The sequence below is a fragment of the Triticum aestivum genome, chromosome 2B (assembly GCF_018294505.1).
Source record: "Triticum aestivum cultivar Chinese Spring chromosome 2B, IWGSC CS RefSeq v2.1, whole genome shotgun sequence".
Taxonomy (NCBI): Eukaryota; Viridiplantae; Streptophyta; class Magnoliopsida; order Poales; family Poaceae; genus Triticum; species Triticum aestivum.
In genome coordinates this window covers 751,982,971-751,988,446 of record NC_057798.1, presented here as the reverse complement: position 1 = coordinate 751,988,446, position 5,476 = coordinate 751,982,971, and positions in this window count along the sequence as shown.

Here is a 5,476-nt window from a genome sequence, read left to right as displayed (position 1 = left end):
CTCTTGTTTGTCGACAAACTTTTTCAACTCTTTCCTCCACCTCCTGAATAGGCCTGCCATCTTCTTAAGAGCAAAATACTTGATTAATTGCTCTGTAACTGGCTTCTTCGGATCCTCCTCTCGCAGTAGGGTGAAATTTGCCTTCAGCTCAGTCGAAAGATCATCTTTCTACATATCATTGACATAAGACACCTCAGGGTCTTCGTTCTTAGGCTTATACCATTGGTGGATGCTGATCAGGATCTTGTCCCTAACAAGAACCCCGCACTGAGCAGCAAATGCGTTCTTTGTCCGGTGGCATGAAACCCCTGTAAAGCAGGTGGGTGTGAAGGATTTTCCGGTCAGAGTAAGACTTCGTATTCCCACATATAGGGCGTGGACAACACATAAAACCATTCTGCTTGTTTGCCTCAGCCACTTCGAGAAAATCATGCACGCCCTTAATGTACTCGGATGTGTGCATTATATATAATTAAGTGTGTCAAAAACCATTACAGAACATCATGAATAGATAATTAAGTGACCAAATTAATAGAAGTTCATCATCACATTAAAACCAAAGTACATACATAGTTCTCATCTAACAACATAATGCTCTGCAGAGCATCTAAATTAATTAAACCATACATTGAAACTATGTAAAACATTTCAATGCGAAAACAAATGCGATCATAATCGCAACCAAGATAACAACTGATCCAACGGCATAATGATACCAAGCCTCGGTATGAATGGCATATTTTCTTATCTTTCTAATCTTCGAGCGCATTGCATCCATCTTCATCTTGTGATCATCGACGACATCCGCAACATGCAACTCCAATATCATCTTCTCCTCCTCATTTTTTCTTATTTTGCCCTTCAAGAAATTGTTTTCTTCTTCAAGTAAATTTAACCTCTCGACAATAGGGTCGGTTGGAATTTCCGGTTCAACAACCTCCTAGATAAATAAAATATATGTCACGTTGGTCAGCATAATTTTCATAAACAATAAATGAACCAATAGTTATGAAAAGATAATATATACCACATCCGAATCATAGATAGGACGAGGGCCGATGGGGGCGGATACCAAAACCATCACACTATATAAGATGCAATAATAAAAGTAAGAAAATAATACAAGTATCTATCTAAACATTCAAGTAAGAATATTTTTCCTTTCAGAAAGAAGATAAGAACAAGAGGCTCACCATGGTGGTGCCGGCGATGAGATCGGCGCGGGTGATCGACGGCGGTGAAGACGGGGACGGGGCATGACGGATCGCTAAACCTAGACAAATATTGAGGAAAATGATGCTTGGAGGTCGAGCTTGGAGAGGAGAAAGCTTAAGTAGTGTGGCTCGGGCATTCCATCGAACACCTTGTGTGCATAGGAGGTGAGATAGAGCACCACCAAGCCCTCTCCCCCTCGGCGGCCAGAAAAAATAGAGTAGTGTGCTCTGCTCTTACGCGAGGAAGTATATATAGGAACCTCATTGGTCCCGGTTGGTGGCATGAACCGGGACTAAAGGGCAGCCTTTGGTCCCGGTTCAAGCCACCAACGGGACCAATGGTGGTGGGCTTGGAGCGAGGCCCATTGGTCCCGGTTCGTCCCACCAACCGGGACCAAAAGGTCTAGACGAACCGGGACCAATGGCCCACGTGGCCCGGCCGACTCCCGGGGCTCACAAACCGGGTCCAATGCCCCCATGGGTCCCGGTTCTGGACTAAACCGGGACTAATGGGCTGACCCGGCCTGGACCTTTGCCCCCTTTTCTACTAGTGGAAGCCGACGACTGGTAAACTTTCAGACTTATAAAATAAACGTCCACACAGGAGGATAAACTAACAAAATCATAAAGCACAAGCATAAAATTTTCACATTATGAGTTCATTACATGGTTCTTACAAACCGGACTCCACTACTCAAATATGATATCCTTTGAGCACTGAGCCTCTAAAATGCAGGCTCCCTCGAGGACCTCGCTGAAATACTTCTCCGGCCACCGGTGATCCTTGCCTTCAGGCGGTCCTGCGGTGGAAATTTTGGTGGCCTTCATCTTCGCCCATTGCACCTTGACTCGGGCGAAGTCCATCCGGGCACCTTCTATGCAGGCCGACCACTTGATGGCATCGATCCGAGGACGTGTGTCGACCAGCCGCTTTACGAGTCCGAAGTAGCTACTGGGTATGGGCTCGACTGGCCAAATATGGACTATTACATCCTTCATGGCCAGTCCGGCCACCCTGTGCAGCTTAGTCAACTACTTTAGCTGACCGCTGAGGGGCGCTGAATGCTCTGGTGCAAGGTACAGCGACCAGAACAGCTTCTCTGTCGAGCTCCCCTCTTCAGCTCGGAAGAACTCTACGGCGTCAGCAACACTCCTCGGCAGATCCGCAGAAGTGCCTGGAGAACTCCAAACTCGGGCCAACAAGATGTATCTCTTACTTGTAAATTTACTCTGCAGAAGAAAGGCCTTACCAGCCACTATCTGCCTCGCCTCCTGGATCTACTGGCAAGCGCCATGTGCCTCAACCCGGGCCTCCTTCATGCTCTCGAGAGCCTTGGCGAGTTCGGAGGCTGGCTCCGATGTATTTTGCTCCAAGGACTCACACTTAGCTATGGCATCCTTGAGCTCTTGTTCGACCTCACCCACCCGCGCCTCATGTCTTCGGCAGGTGGTTTGCTCCGCCTCCAACTCCTTGGCCACTTTGTCCGCGGCCGCCCTGCTTGCCTCCGCCTCTTTTTTGGCTTTGGCGAGGGCACTCCTGAGGGACTCGACCTCAGTTGCGCCAACTATGAGTACATATAGTCATAAAACTCAAAACACTTCAAGAATTAGCACACATATTACTTCGGGTATGTACAAGTGCCGCATACCGTGCATTTTGTCAAACGCTTGTTCACACGATTGAGCTCCTCATCGGCTAGCCGAAGCTTACGACTGAGCTTGCTAACCTCTGCGGCTTGGGCAGTAGCCGCCAACATAGATGCCTGTCCAACAAGATAGTATGGTATATTATCAACTTGTTTCGATCCCCTCTCTGGATTGTTCTAATCCGAACAGAGTCTCAGGGGCTACTGTCTATACATGGGTTCAACCTTGCATATAAAAGCCCGTCAGTAGGCTGTTGAAGGCTTCGGCCAGTCCGCTCTTCGCGGACCGAACCTTTTCCATAACCGCACCCATCAGGGTGCGGTGCTCCTCCACAATGGAAGCACGTTGCAGTGCTTCCTCCAGAGTATGAGCGGCCTCTGGATTAACAGAGGCCGCCGATGGAGCTGCTGCTCCTCCCCCCTGTGTCGAAGGGGGCTATTGGACCGAGCCCGGAGCCACATTGGCCTTCGGGACGGTGTTCGGTGAGGGCCCAAACCGTTGAGGCCCCCACCCTCAGTAGTCATGGGGGTCGCCGTGCCCCACTCTGGGCCATCTAGGTGTTACCCTTGGGCGCCTTCTGGACGGCCTCGTCCGCCCCTCCTCGGCCAGGAAAGGTCCTTTGGGACGACACCTCGGTGTCCTCCATGGCAGGGGGGAGAAGGCTCACGATGGTCCCTCGCTCTCCGCCTCTTCAGGCGGCAGAGAGTTCCCAGACGAAGACGTGGGTTCGGGATATCGCGTGGAGGACTGAAATATAAGCAAATATACAATTTATACAAAGACATGTAAGCGGAAGTTTAACAAGTAAGGTTTTTGATACTTATGATCCGGCCAGGGGCTTGACCCTGGGATCTCTCCTTGGGCTGTGTTCGGACTCCGAGTCCGAACTTACAGAGAGGGTAACCTTCTTCCTCTTCGGCATTACCTCCTCCAGATTTTCGGAGGCCGTCCTCTTCTTCCTCCTCGTGATGCAAAGGAGTCACTCTCCACCTCCTCTTCCTCCTCCTCTTCATCCTCGTCTTTCTCATGAGAGGAGATGGCTTCGGTTTCTCCGCATATAGCATCCGAAGTACCTTTGCAGCGGGGCCTGCCCTTGGGCCCCTTGCCCTTCTTCTTGCTCTTCTTCTCCGGCGCTTGATAGGGCGCCGGGACCAACATCTCCTCCAACTGAGGGGTGACTGGGTCTTTGGGCAATGGAGCCGGACTCTTAATCCGCTCCGCCTTCTTTGTCCAGCCCAGTAAAGAGGTGGGTTCATAAGATTTGTATTGATTGAATATATAGACCAGACATACTTTCAGAAAATTAACACTTACCGGAGTGGCAGGATTCTCGACGTCGAGACCGACGTCTTCGGTCTCCATGGGCCAGCCTTTCTGCGCCTTGAAAAGTAGCATCCACATTCCCTCATGCGTCCTGCCGAGGAAGTGCTGCAGAGTCCGCGGCTCCTTCGGATTGAACTACCACATGGGGGAAGTCCAGCAATGGCAGGGGAGGATGCGGCGGAAGAGCATAGTCTGCACCACGTTGGTGAGACCAACGTTCTTGCTCAAAACGCTGGTGATGCACGTCTACAATGTCTGCACCTCCGTCTGGGACCCCTAGTCGAGGCCCTTTGCGGTCCAGGAGATGAGCCTCATGGGGGGTCCGAATCTGAACTCTGGAATCGCCGCCCACTTGGTGCGGCGCGACTCGGTGATATAAAACCACTCTTGTTGCAGATCTTGACAGTCTCGACGAAGGCCCCCTTGGGCCATGTGGCGTTGGGCAACTTGCTTATCATGGCCCCGCCACAGTCTGCATGTTGCCCGTCGACCACCTTTGGCTTCACATTGAAGACTTTCAGCCATAGGTCGAAGTGAGGAGGGATGCGGAGTAGAGCCTCGCACACGACGATAAACGCTGAGATGTGGAGGAAAGAGTTCGGGGCTAGATCATGGAAATCTAGCCCATAATAGAACATTAATCCCCAGATGAAGGGGTGGAGTGGAAAACCTAACCCTCTAAGGAAATGGGGAAGGAAGACGACCCTTTCACTGGGCTCTGGAGTGGGGATGATCTGACCCTTGGGGGGGGGGTTGTGAGCGATGGTGGCGTCTAGGTATCCCGCGCTCTGGAGATTCTTTATCTCCTTCTCCATAATGAAGGAGGCCTCCCACTTGCCCTTGGAGCCTGATCCGGCAATGGTCGGAGTAGGTGGTGGTGGTGAGGAAGACAAAAACTTCTCTGGCGCTGAGAGCTTGGGAGATTGGAAGGCATGGGGAAGAAAGGAGAAATCCATTACCCTCTTATAGGTGGTAAAAATGCCAACCGCCCCCCACTTATTCCTTGAAACTCTCCTATTCTCAACAAAAGTGTGCGCCGTAAACAGTTGGATTACCCAAATTTTATTGATGAGCAATCCCGTAATAAGTGGGCACAATCTCTGTTTTGACAGGACATGCGAATGGGGTTTGGCCTTGAAACACGGAACGCGCGGTGTGAAAACGGTTCAAAACGCTAAAGGGTCAAGTCTGACGCTTCGCCAAAAATTTTTTGGAACCCACCTCGCAATGCCGAAGATAATCTGCGCACCGAACACGTCGTCATTGAAGACTGGTTCAGGGGCTACTAAGGG